The following is a 15,000-nucleotide window of genomic DNA, read 5'->3' on the forward strand; positions in this document are numbered from 1 at the left end:
CATTTTGACTGTTTTGACCACCATGGCACATGGGGACATAATGATTTGAGTTTGAGTTGAGTGCCCTCATTTGCACAAAAGCTCTTTGCCCCAGATCTGCGTGCATTTCAAACCACTCTGTAGGTTCTGTATTGTTGAGGGTGCAAAATGATTACAATAAAGACCATCTAATTTAAAAAAAACTCAAGAAAAACATGAAAAACAGTGAGCTTTCAGTATATTGCCATAGTTACCACTTTGACTGGTAAGTAGGGAAAACCACAGAGGTCTCTACTGGCCATCAAGTCTTCCAGTAACTGATGGGCGTCAAAGAGAAGAGGGGGGGGGTCAACTTATTATCCAAAGCACCAGAGGGAAGGAGAGGAAGCAATGGATTGAAACCAATCAAGGACAAAACCAAACTAGAACTAAGGAGAAATTTCCTTCTCATTTAGAATAATTAATTGATGGAATAGCTGGCTTCCAGAAGTTTTGGATGCTCCATCAGTGGAGGTTAGATAGAGAAAGAGACAGAAAGAGAGAGGCAGAGAGGCAGACAGAGAGAGAGACAGAGACAGAGACACAGAGAGAGACGAAAGAGGCAGAGAGACAGAGAGAGAGGGGGCAGAGACAGAAAGACAGAGACAGAGAGAGGAGAGAGACAGAGAGAGGAGAGAGACAGAGAGAGAGAGAAAGAGGCAGGGAGACACACACACAGAGAGGGACAGAGACAGAAAGACAGAGGAGACACAGAGAGAGAGGACAGAGAGAGGAGAGAGAAGACAGAGAGACAGAGACAGAGAGACAGACAGACAGAAAGAGGCAGAAAGACAGAGAGAAAGAGGGACAAAGACAGAAAAAGAGAGAGAGCAGAGAGAGGAGGAGAGAGAGAGAAAGACTGAGACAGACATAGAAAGAGAGAGAGAGAGAAACAGAGAGAGAGAGAGAGAGACAGCTAGACAGACAGAAAGAGGCAGAGAGAGAGACACAGAGAGAGACAGACAGAGAAGGGGTACAGGTACTCAGATATCTTCTTTTGAGCACAGGAACCTCTACTTACCTATCAAACATGATGCCAAGAAGTTTCCACAACAGGGTGCAGAAAACATTTTCAAGCTGCCCCTTATCGTTGGCCTTTGAGTTGTCTGTCAAAAAGGGTGGGTCCAGTGAAAAACTGGATGGCATTTCATTTCAATGAAAAGCAAGCTCAAAATTAAATGACATTAATTAAACGCAATTAAATTAGCATGAATGCTCGGTACGCGATGAATCGTTCTCCTTTCGGTCTCATTAAAATATGGAATTTGCATATCAGGTTTTTGGGAGGGATTCTAGAATTGAACCCAAGTCTTTGAGAGGCACAAACAGTGACAATTTCAAGTATCAAGATGAATTGTTTAAGACTTGGCTCCCCCACCCCACAGCCTGTTATATTTGATTAAAAGTTTCTTTCTGGTCGGATTTCGGATCAGTGGTGAAATTCATTTTTTCCTACTGGTTCTTTGGGTGTGGCTTGGTGGGCTTGGTGGGCATGGCAGGGGAAGGATACTGCAAAATCCCCATTCCCTCCGATCAGCTGGGACTCGGGAGGCAGAGAATAGATGGGGGCACGGCCAGCCAGAAGTGGTATTTGCTGGTTCTCTGAACTACTCAAAATTTCCGCTACTGGTTCTCCAGAACCTGTCAGAACCTGCTGGATTTCACCCCTGCTTCGGACTCTTGTGCGTGAGATTGGGGTAGGGGCGTCATTGGTTCATTGTTCCTGGAACATTGTTTGAAATTTGTGCCTGTCTGACATTAGTTTAAAACTGGAAAGCATTGTCAGGAGAAAAACATATAATTCTGCAGAGAAATATATCTAACCCGATGTTGTGTTTGATTTACAGGTATCAAATTTCCGCCTTCGCTCCTGGAGTGAACTAAAATTAAATTAAGTGTGAAAACATTCTCTTAAATTAAGAGCTGGCACTCACTTCAGTTGTGGTTTCACGCATTGCATTATAAAAAATAATAATATCCATAGTGGTTGGTTTTTTGTTTTCTCTGAAAGAAACATACTACGGGTTTGGGCGCCATGGGGTTTTTTACCCTCAATTTTGAGGGGAAGGAAATGAAAAACCCTTTATTCTTGCCAGTTTACACTTTGCTTCAATGGTGCGATTGACATTGGCAATTATTTAACCACTGCCGTTTAGAAATTAGAATTTATTTAAAATGATTTAACAATAACTTTTCCCACATTTCCTTGTTCTGCGATTATTTCTGGGTGGAAAAGAAAACCTGTTCTCTTGCTGAGCACTAGAGAAACGGATGAGAACTACATAGAAATGTTTTTTTGGTTTTTGGAATTGTTGGGTAAGGAAGATTGTTGGACGCTGATTAAATACTTTTAGCAAAGAGGAGTCAACCAGAGATAGGCAAAATATTAGGAATGATGCAGTAGTTCAGCATTCTTTCCTTATGAAAAGATTTTTTTTAATCCTTCCATAAATTAAGGCAGGGTTTCTTAAATTTAGCAACTTTTTTTCCAGAATCTCAACATCATTTTTATAGTGTGGTCACCAACCAATGGAACAGTTTGCCTCCAGAAATTGTAGGAGCTTCATCACTGGAAGCTTTTCAGAAAGACTGGACTGTCATCTGTCAGAAATGGTGGGTAGCGAGGTGGGTCCCTACCAGTTCGCACCTATTCGCTGGAACGGTTCGTCAAATCTACCAAACCGGTTAGAAGAGGTTCCACCAGTGGACCCGGAAAGCAGGCCACACCTACAGAAGAGGTTCCAAAAATTTTTGAAACCCACCACTGGTCCTTGGATATGATTATTCTACACTATGCTCCTATTTATAAAACTCAGGGCCTCTGTGAAAGGTAAGGAGACTACTGTGTTTGTGGTGCAATCAGAACATTGCGTGTGTTGAAGTTGTTTTAATGCAAACCAAAGATGCCTTTTAAAAAACAAGTTTGCATCCTATTCTATGCATGCCAGTGCTGTGTGTGAGGTAATTTAAGGTGGTTCCGACAAGTGTCGTCGGCATCTTCATATCCGGTCACATGGGCGGCAAGCCACTCCCATCCGGTCACATGGGCGGCAAGCCACTCCCATCTGGTCACATTGGTGGCAAGCCACTCCCATCCGGTCACATGAGCCGCAAGCCACTCCCACAAAGGAGGCCACACCCACAGAGTAGGTTCGAACAATTTTTGAAACCCACCACTGTGGTGTAGGGTCTCCTGCTTGAGGGAGGGTTGGACTAGATGACCTATAGGTCCCTTCCACTCTGTCACTGTTAAAATGAAAAGTTATTACTCGGGGTTTTTTCCCCCCTACAGCTAGCTGGGATTTTAATTCAGGCCCTATCCTTGTGATGTGGTTAAGTGTTTGCTTGCCTTTTACAAAGCCTACAATTGTTTATTCTACAGCAATACACTAACATTAATAAGAGTGCTCCGGAGTAAAGGGTCATAGATTACAACCTAAATGACTTATTGATCAATACGTATGAAATGCTGAAAAACCTATGAACTTTAGGATCTGGGATGCTGATTTGTTTCCTTTAAAAAAAGAAAGAAATAGCAATGGTCCTTCATTGATCTGATTCTATAACTCCATCAAGTTCTGTGAGATGAATGAATCTTCAGAATTGTGGTATAAGTTGCTCATATTTGCTTCCTGGCCTCTTCCTGGAGTTATTAGCTTCCCTAACCCTCAATGACTGGGTAATTTCTATCTGTCCTTATTAAGTTAAATCAATTGAACTTTGGCAAAGGGTGGGTAGGAAGGGAGGAGAATCCTTCTAGCAACTACTGATTGGCTTTATAAATAATGTGAATGAAGAGGCATGAACGTAGCACTTCTCTTCCTTAATCTGTAGAAATCCTGAAGAGTCTGCAGCGGCATCTGTTAAAACAGGCACCCTCCTGTTTCGGGGCTAAGGATTGCAGAAGGCTTTGGAACAGGGTGTTATATACCCTTAGACGGGGTATGTCCGAAACAGCAACCCATTCAATGTGAATTGGTGCTGATTTCTGCATTCATCTCAGGGCGATTTTGTAGATGAACGATACAAGGATGAAGTAGCTGATGTAGAACGGAGGAAGCTTCTTGGAGGAGAAGCAAAAGATCTTTTAAGCAAAAACAGAAAGTCTAGTTGTCTTTTGAAAAAGCAGCTTTGGGGAACCATGACCTGATTAACTGAGAATCTCCCTCTCTCACTTTCCCTTTCCATCCATCCATCCATCCATCCATCCATCCATCCATCTCTCTCTCTCTCTCTCTCACAACACACACCACACATACACACATCCATCTATCTCTCATCCCCACCCACCCATCACATCTATCTCATCCAATCCTCCATCCTCCATCTATCTATCTCATCCACCCACCCACCCACCACCCATCTCATAGATACACACACACAAGACCATCCACCACCCACCCACCCATCCATCCATCTATCTATCTCTAACCACCCACCCACCCATCTCATATACACAACACACATACCCCCCACCACCCACCCACCCACCCATCCATCCATCCATCTATCTATCTCATCCACCCACCCCCCGTCCACCCATCTCATACCACACACACACACATCACATCACATCCACCCACCCACCCATCCATCCATCCATGTATCTCATCCAATCCATCCATCCATCCATCTGTCCATCATCTCATCCACCCACCCATCCATCCATCCATCCATCATAGTCCCTCTATCTCATCCATCCATCCATCTATCTCATCCACCCACCCACCACCCATCCATCTATCTCATCCACCCACCCACCACCTATCATCCATCCATCCATCCCATCCATCCATACTCCCTCTATCCCATCCATCCATCCATCCATCTATATCTCATCCACTGACCCCATCCATCCACCCAACCTACTACCTACCATATATCCATCCATCCACATTCACACACACCACCATCCATCCATCCGTCACTATCCGTCTGTCTGTCTGTCTATCATTTTATATATCAAACTTCTCAACCACCCATCTACAACACAGAGGGGTTTTGGCCAGTGAGTAGTATATGATCAATACCTTACGGTATGCAGTCCCAGAAAGAGGATTATTATCAGCAATTAAACTTATTGTATAAACTCAGCCACTTTTTACTTTAGAAGTCCTTCGCTCTTCAAAGTCGGATGGAATCGGAATATTTAGAATGATTTATGCAGCGAGACAAGCAGCTTATGCTCCATTGGTGTCTCCATGCCCATAAATCCACCAAGGGGCTTGGCCAGCCTGAACGAAAACAGAACCTGAAAAGTTGATGTAACAAACTTCAGGAACTGGAGCACACTGGTCTCCAACTCCTGAACTCGGCAGTCATTAAAAAAAAAGAGAGGGGGAAAAAAGAAAGAAAAAAAAACCACCACCGTCCCAGTAAAATATGGCCCCCTCGTTGTCAACATAATTTAGACTGGCTCCAGGTTTCTGGGCGACGGTCACCACCTCTTTGGCAGCCTTCTGGGTGCCAAACAAGTTGCAATGCTTCGTCAGAAGGTCATAGATGTGATGATTTATTTCTTATTGTGGTTCTCCAGCAGTAGTTTACATTAAGGAATGACCGGGTAAAAACACCCAAGGATTGCAGATGAAGGAGCACCCATACACGGTCAGGGGTCAGGATGAGGTCTTCTCAGGGATAAAAAGGTTAAGTACTGCAGAATTCCTCGATGTTGCTGTTTTTTTGTTTTTTCTTTTGTTTTGGCTAAGGGAGAATTAAAAGCAGTAAGAAAAGCAGTAAAGCAGGGTTCTCCAACCTTGGCAGCTTTAAGACTTGTGGACTTCAACTCCCAGAATTCCTCAGCTGGCTGACTCGGGGATTCTGGGAGTTGAAGTCCACAAGTCTTAAAGTTGCCGAAGTTGGAGACCCCTGCAGTGAAGGAACGAGAGATTGGATGGAATGACTCTAATTCAGGATTCAGGAACTTGCCCTTGATTACGGTGTGGAAGTTCCCAGATTCAGGAAAATGGATGTTGCATTTGATGCTACCGGTCAGTCAATATTCTACTCCAGTTGTGAAATTCAATTTTTTTACTACTGGTTCTGTGGGCGTGGCTTGGTGGCCGTGGCAGCGGAAGGATATTGCAAAATCGCATTCCCACCCCACTCTGGGGCCAGCCAGTAGTTCTCTGAACTACTCAAAATTTGGGCTAATGGTTCTCCAGAACCTGTCGGAACCTGCCGGAACCTGCTGAATTTCACCCCTGCCCTACTCCAGATTTCCGTATATCTCTTTCACATTGGCTGTATTGAACCTGGAAGACAGGAGGGGCAAATGCTTTGCTCACAACTGAATTGTGTCTCCAAAGGTGTCTCTGAAAACAATCCAATGTCAACTCCACCCCTGGCTTGGAAAGAACCCCAGATGCCATCACTAAAGAGTTTAGAGCAAGGGTCTTGTTGTGACTCAGCAGAAACATCCTGTGAGTTGTTTCGGGATGCTCACGGGATATGTTAATGAGCAGCTGTGGCTCGTTAGGATCTCTCCTTCTGCAGATAAAATGACTGATGGTGCCACGCCCGAGTTGCAGAAGTCAACGTTCCATTCCTTCCATTCCATTCATGTTCTGGTCAAGTCAAGCCGAGGTGGCTCAGTGATTAGAGTGCTGTACTGCAGCCACTTCAGCTGACTGTTATCTGCATTTCGGCGGTTTAAATCTCACCGGCTCAGGGTTGATTCAGCCTTCCATCCTTCCGAGGTGGGTGAAATGAGCACCCAGACTGTGGGGGCGATATGCTGACTCTGTAAACTGCTTAGAGAGGGCTGAAAGCCCTATGAAGCAGTATATAAGTCTAACTGCTATTGCTATTGCTATTGTTTGCAATCATCGAGAAGAAGCACTTGGATAAGTGTCTTGATTTATGTAATTCTGTTTTCTATTAGTTTGAGTGAAGATTTTTGCCAGAGCCTTGTATCTGTGTTTATTTTGGGCTTGCAGCCAGCCTGAGCTGGGACTGATAAAAACATTCCTTTGCAAGCTTTGTTTGGCTGTCATTTCTGAACGAACAAGGTGGGGGTCAGAACAGGTCTTGATGACTTTAAGACATGTAGACTTTGACTCCCAGAATTCCCCAGCCAGCCATGTTGGCTAGGGAATTCTGGGAGTCGAAGTCCACCAGTCTCAAAACCCAAAGGTGTTTTTTTTCAAAAGACAACTGGGAATTGTTTTTCCTTGAAGATGTTTTGCTTCTCATCCAAGAAGCTTCTTCGGAACCAAAGAAGCTCTTCGGATGAGAAGCAGAACGTCTTCAAGGAAAAACAAAGAAAGTCCCGTTGTCTCTTGAAAAAAAGCACCTCTTCGGATAGCCATGACCTGGATGACTGAGAATCTCCATAGACATAAAGTCTTAAAGTTGACAACATTGGACACTGTATAGACACAATTACAAGCCAGTGGTTTAATTTTCGTAGCAAATTGCAAACAGATCAGATCCTCTCTTGAAATGTTGTCTTCGTTTCCGTTATGCTGTGCCTTATTGAAATTTCCTGAAGATAATTTAAGACGGTGCATCGTTCCTTCACTCCTTGAACTACAAGAGACTTTTTCAGCTGTACACCATCTCCTTGTCCATCACATCGAAATCAATGGCCCCGCTGCCATTCTTCTCCAGGGCTCATAGAGGTGTCCAATTAGCAGGATACAAGTCCCAGAATTACTCAGGCAGACGGTTTAATTTTTATAACAAGTTGGCCAGCCACAAACTCATCAGATTTCCACCATCCACCCACCTCCTTCCCCACCCTCCCAATATAATATATATATATTTAAAAAAACAGTTTACACTATTTCCCTGATAAATATTTCGGTTGTCTTTACGCCGCGCCGAATTGCAATCATCTGTATTTAAGACTAATGGATTTGAAATAACCTACAGGCTCCTGCTTTAATGAGAGTTAGATTAATGAAAAAAGACCTTTTACCTTCCATTGCATGACAACATTTTCAAATTACATTCCTGAAACAGAGAATTCACTTATTCGGAGTAATTGGATGCGGACTAGGGTTAATACGTACAATGTTCGTAAATGAAAATGTCCTATTGTACGTACAACTGTATGATACCTGAGGCATTCTCAGTAGATCTCCTTTGGCTTGGAGTTAATTATACCGCTTTCTATTTTTTGAATGAATTCAAGCATGAATTCTACACAGTAAAAGATTGGGATAATTATATTCAATTCTGCTTGGTGCCCCTCTGAATGAATTGACCTTTTTGATAACACTAGTCTCTTGAGCAGGAAATCTGAAGAATTAGTTCACAAAGCCACCAGATGCAAAGAGGCAATGGGGGAGGTTGTGGTGAGAGAAAGGAGAAAAGGAGGGGGGGAGGAGGAGGAGGAGGAGGAGGAGGAGGAGGAGGAGGAGGGGGAGGAGGAACAGACTGAGCCTTACATGAAGGAATCAATAGTTGAAGGAACGGTAGCATCAATGACATTCAAGGCTTTTCTTTAAAAAAAACACAAGGCATGGGAAAAATAAGTTTCTCCTCTAAGGATGGTTGGTAAAACAGTTATAATTTTCAATCCATCCATCAGAACAGAGTTGGAAGGGACCTTGGAGGTCTTCTAGTCCAACCCCCTGCTCAAGCAGGAGACCCCATACCATTCCAGACAGGTAGCTGGCCACTCTCTTCTTTAAAACCACCAGCGATGAAGCACCTACAACTTCTGAATGGCAACTTCTGTTCCACTGGTTAGGAAGCTTCTCCTTAATTCTAGCTTGCTCTCCTTGATTAATTTCCATCCATTCTTTCTTGTTTTGCCTTCTGGTACTTTGGAAAATAAGTTGTTGAGAACAAAAGATGTGGAGAGAAGAGCAACAGAGAAGATTAGGGACTGGAGGCCAAAAATATCGGTACAGTTGCAGGAACTGGGCATGGCTGGTCTAGTGAAGAGAAGGACCAGGGGAAACAGGATAGCAGTCTTCCAGTAGTTGAGGGGCTGCCAAGGAGAAGAAGGGTTCAAGCTATTTTCCTGAAGGCCAGACAAGGAACAATGGATGGAAACTGACCAAGGAGAGATTCAACCTGGAAATAAGCAGAAATTTTCTGACAGTGAGAACAATCAACCCGTGGAACAAAGTTGCCTTCAGAAATTGTAGGAGCTTCATCACTGGAGGCTTTCAAGAAGAGGCTGGGCTGTCATTTGTCAGAAATGCTGTAGGGCCTCTGCTTGGGCAGGGGGGGGGGCTGGACTAGAAGACCTCCAAGGTCCCTTCCAAACTCTTAATCTGCCAATCTGTTTCCTGATAAGGCAAATCAATGGGGGGAGAAGTCAGATTTGTTCAATGACTGCGATTTTTTTTCTTTTAACTTATATACCGCTTCATAGGGCTTTCAGCCCTCTCTAAGCGGTTTACAGAGTCAGCATACTGCCCCCAACAACAATCCGGGTCCTTATTTTACCCACCTCGGAAGGATGGAAGGCTGAGTCAACCCTGAGCCAGTGAGATTTGAACAGCCGAACTGCAGAACTGCAGTCAGCTGAAGTAGCCTGCAGTGCTGCATTTAACCACTGCACCACCTCGATTCACTTAACCACTTCGGTAATTCACTTAATAACCGTTGCAAAAAAAAGGGGCTGTAAATTTGGAAACGTCTCGCTCAGCAAGTGCCTTGTTTAGCAACCGAATTCCTGGATCCAAACGTGGTCATAAATCGAGGGGTCATTTAAAATCTGGAACGGTTATACGTAGGGCTGAAGGAGTGGGGGAAATTGCCATTCTGGAGTAGTACGATTCAGAAGCTAGAAAGTCAGCTTGGAGATGGATGTTTGCGGAAAGTTCCCGTCAGGCTAATCGTTCTATTTAAAATGCCCCATTCTCGCCTCACTTTTCAAAGCTATAGGTAACTAACATCATTTAACAGAACCTGAGATTTATGTACGATGTGCCATGAAGGCAGCTGACATCTAATGAATGGTTTACCCCCTCCGCCTTTTTTTTTTCCCAGCTGAAAAGATGGGGGCTTTGGAAATAATTACATGATCTCAAAGTAAAAGGCCTTCATTTCTTCTATAAGCGAGCACACCAAACGACCTAATTAAATATCATGCATTTTATATCTTGCATGGATAGCAATAATTAAATCTGAGCTGAACTCTGGAGTAACAGAAAGCAACTGAGGTCTAATAATTAGAGCATTGCCCATTGCGCTCCCAGTTAAACTTTGGAGTTGCGGGCTCCAAATCGGGTTTGTTAGATTCCGCTAGAATTAAATACTCAAAGGGATTTCTATCCAGCCTTTAAAGGTTGCTTCTGATTTGAGAGAGAGAGGGAGGGGGGTGTTGTTTGTTGGAAAAAACCAGCTCGATGTCAGCAGCAAAAAAATATTACAAACATCTGATTAAAACATAATCCATGCACAAGTAAAGAGGCATTAGAGTCAGACGGTAGATCATTTCTCCATTTACTATTTAAATCTGGTCCAAAATAGCAGCAGATGATTAAAGGGGTCAGATATAATTAAGAGTTGTTGCAGTCTTGAAAGAAAAGGAGAACCTTCAGCTGTACTTATAGGAAGCTAAGAGACGGATGAACGTGGTTAGGAAAGAAGCTAAGGAAATTTTAGTGCAATCTCAAAAAAAAAAAAAAAAAGGTCCTTGCTTTATAGCAGTTGTTGGAGCTAAATACCTTAGCTAAACTAAAGCAAAGGAACGCAGTGGCTCAGTAGCGACCAGAAAAGTCGGCAGTTCGGCGGTTCGAATCCCTAGTGCCGCCTAATGGAGTGTTGTTGTGTGTTGTTGTTGTGTTATTATTATTATTTTTATACAATTGTATCACAGCAGCCAGTTGTTTCACCGGATTTGGCATTGGTTACTAGTCGGGCCCCACCCAGGGGCCTAGGACGTCGTAACGTATTTTCGTAATATGCGTGCAGATCCAAGCAGTGCGGCTTTTTGCATTTGACTGATGGTGATTTTGTCAATTTTTAACTGTTTTAAATGTAATTCCAATGCTTTTGGAATAGCACCCAGTGTGCCAATTACCACTGGAATTACCACTGCTGGTTTGTGCCATAGTCATTGAATTTCGATTTTTAAGTCCTGGTATTTCGCAGATTTTTTCATGTTTCTTCTCGTCGACCCTGTAACCTGGTATTGCGATGTCTATGATTGTGACCTTATTTTTCTCAACCAGTGTGATGTCTGGTGTGTTATGCGCCAGTATTTTGTCTTGTGGGAAATCCCACAAGATCTTGACCATCTGATTTTCGGTGACTTTTCAGGCTGATGTTCCCACCAGTTTGTTGCTGTTTTAATATTATAATTTTTGCACAAATTCCAATGGATCATTTGTGCTACTGAATTGTGACGCAATTTATAATCAGTCTGCACGATTTTTTTACATCATATGAGTATGTGATCAACAGTTTCATCAGCTTCTTTGCAAAGTCTGCATTTGGCATCATCAGAGGATTTTTCGATTTTGGCCTTAATGGCATTTGTGCGGATAGCTTGTTCTTTCTTCTTGTTCTTCTGTTCTTGTTCTCTTCTTTTCTTCTTCTTTTCTTTTCTTCTTCTTCTCTTCTCTCTTCTTCTTTTATCATCATCATCATCATCATCATCATCATCATCATCATCATCATCATCATCATCTCTGGTGCCTTCCATTCACGCAACATGTCAGTTTCAAGCATGCTGATCTCTCACAGATCATCAATAAGACCAGAATTGAGATATCTTAAGCCTAGTTTTGTAAACTTCATTGTCCACCTGCTAATTACATTGTCTCTCCTTCTTTTGTTCTTTAAAGCCCTTTCCTTTGACCTGTCTGGGATCCTGACAAGTTCTAGACCAGAGGCATTGAAAGGAGGTCAACCACATCAGAATGGCAGGCACAACTGACTAATAACTTGTGTTATATGCACTGCAGGCTCATTAAAACTGCCCATTTGGAGAGAGGAAAGGAGGGAGGGAGGGAGGGAGGGAGGAGGAGAGAGAGAGAGAGAGAGAGAGAGAGAGAGAGAGAGAGAGAGAGAGAGAGAGAGAGGAGAGATCTGTGTTCTAGACTGTCTCACTACCAAGCCATATGTATTCAACAAATGGAAAGTAATTACATTCAGTCTCAGACACAGGACTCTGGGTCACACATAGTCTGGTGTTTGCATGACATCCTTAATTAGATTAGTTAAACCCCCAGTGATTGCCTCCTCACCATTTACTAACAAGCTTAGTTGGGTTCTCCTTGGGTTTGTTTTTTTGGCTCAATGAGAAGTGTGAACCTGGGACCTCTTGGGAAAGCATGTGATCCAGCATATTTTGCAAAGTCAGAAAATACGTCGGTGTATCATGATTTTCCTAAGGGATGAGGTGGTTCAGTAGCTAAGACGCTGAGCTTTGTTGATCAGAAAGGTTGGCAGTTTGGCGGTTTGAATCCCTAGCACACCATAATGGAGTGAGCTCCCGTTACTTGTCTTAGCTTCTGCCAAACTAGCCGTTCGAAAGCACGTAAAAAAGGCAAGTAGAAAAATAGGAACCAGCTTTGTTGGGAAGGGAGCAGCGTTCCATGCGCCGTCGGAGTTGAGTCATGCCATCCACGTGACCACGGAGATGTCTTCAGACAGCGCTGGCTCTTCAGCTTTGAAATGGAGATGAGCACCACTCCCTAGAGTCGGGAACAACTAGCACATATGTGCCAGGGGATTTACATTTACAAAGTAAATATACCTTTACTTTATCGTGATTTTAATTGGAGTTCCTCCAGATGCCCTCAATTTCTTCATCTTTCTGGTGCTATTTATTGGAAGGACCTCCTGGCCTACATTTCTCATGACTTGATCAGGTGTGTGTGTGTGGTGTGTGTTGGTGTGTGTGTGTGTGTGTGTGAAAGGACTTGCCTCAAACACGGCGAATGGAAAGAGAAACCAGGGGCGGGGGGGGGAGGAGCGAGATCCATTTTCAGCAAGCAAGAGAGAAAGCATTGTATTTATTTATGGGAAGGAAAAAATGCATTCTCTCCTTTTTGGATGATTTCAAAATGCGGAGAACGGCAGTGCAATCATGCAGAAACCGGCTGCATAATTTTACGTGGCTGTTAAACATCCCGAAAACAATGGGAAAAGTTTCGGCGAGCCTTTGAGAGAAGGAAGCATTTACGGAGGAGTCGGTTTCACAACTAATTTTTTTAAAAAGTGGCTTAGAAATGGCATTTGATACTTCATTCGTATGGTGATTATTATTTTTAATGACTGTACATCCGCATTCATGACTTTGGGTGGGTGGGGGAGTCCAGTGGTGGGTTTCAAAAAATTTGGAACCTCGAAAGTTGGAGGGGGGTGGAAGAACGAGGTGTATGGAGAGTGGAAGAGGTATATTGGGTTTCTATTTTGGGGGGGTATTGTTGACAAGAGGAATTGCTGTGATTATTCTTTAATGTTGTATGGCCCCGGCTATGCACAGTATATATGTGAGTGTATGAAAATGAAAAAATGGAAAATAAAACATTTTCAAGTTAAAAAAATTTTTGGAACCTCTTCTGTAGGTGTGGCCTGCTTCCGCTCCACTGGTGGAACCTCTTCTAACCAGTTCGGTAGATTTGACGAACTGGTTCTACCAAACTGGTGCGAACCGGTAGGAACCCACCTCTGGGGGAGTCTTTATAAATCTCTGCACTTAGTATAGGGTTGAAATGCTCTGAAGTCTCCTACCGGTTCACTTTGTGAGCGCATGTGTGCCATTCGCCTGAACCGGAAATAAAAAACAAAATGCTACCAATTCGGGTGAATCGGTAGTTCCAATGATCAGTTGTGCGACAATCAGCTGGCTCTTCGGCTTTGAAACGGAGATGAGCACCGCCCCCTAGAGTCCAGAACGACTAGCACATATGTGTGAGGGGAACCTTTATCTTTACCTACACACAAGAATCTGATTTACTAGCGGTTAAAGCAAAGTAGTGCTAGAAAAAAGTCAACAGAATTCACGGAGGGCTGGATTTAAGTCTCTTGTGGGAGCATAACGACTCCAAACTAATGACATCTTTAACCCTTCCCTCAGGCTCAATGCTTACAAGTAACTTGCTATCTATAGCTATCTAGCTGAAGAACGTAGGAACTTTCCACTAAATCTTTGAGGCACAAATTAAAATTCCCTCTCCAAAGCAGAGGTAAAATAAGGGAACTCTCTGCATCTCTCACTGTGTTGCATCTCCTTCCATAGGTGGACCTCAAGTGGATAATGATAGAATCCCACTTTTGAAAGGCGAAACTTCTGAATGAACTGCTTCAGAGGCCGAGAATTTGACACCGCCCTATCTTCTTCGGGCATTATTAAATCTAATGGAAGAAGACAGGAAGGTTGAAGATTTCTTCTCATCCACGCATGGCCTTTTCTGAATGAAGGAGCTTTTCATGAACAAAGTGGCGGAAGGGATCGCCTTCCTCGCGCGGCACCGTGCATGGCTAACCCAAAGTATTATTGCCATCAGAAGGAAAGAAAGGGATTAATTGAAATGTAAATTTGTGGAACACATTGACCCAATTTACTATGAGGAGGAGGAAGAAAAGGGCAAAATTACAATTTCCGAAGCACTTGGGTTTTGCAAAGCCATTAATCATGAAAGTTAGGATGGGAAAAGAAATTCTCCGTAGGTGAGGGTGGCTCATCCCCGATGGCAATGACCTTTGTTCTACTTGGGTTGAATCAGGAGTAGCAATAGCACTTAAATTATACCACTTCACAGTGCTTTACAACCCTCTCTAAGCAGTTTACAGAGTTGGCATATTGCCCCCAACAATCTGGGTCCTCATTTACCACCTCGGAAGGATGGAAGGCTGAGTCAATCTTAAAATGGTTAGGATTAAACTGCTGGCTGTGGGCAAAGCCTGCAATACTGCATTCCAACCATTGTACCATGAAGGAAGGAAGGAGGAAGGAAGGAAGGAAGGAAGGAGGAAGGAAGGAAGGAGGAAGGAAGGAAGGAAGGAAGGAAGAAAGAAAGAAGGAGGAATAGCAATAGCACTTAGACTATATTGCTTCACATAATT

Source organism: Thamnophis elegans, chromosome 14, assembly GCF_009769535.1.
Source record: "Thamnophis elegans isolate rThaEle1 chromosome 14, rThaEle1.pri, whole genome shotgun sequence".
NCBI lineage: Eukaryota > Metazoa > Chordata > Lepidosauria > Squamata > Colubridae > Thamnophis > Thamnophis elegans.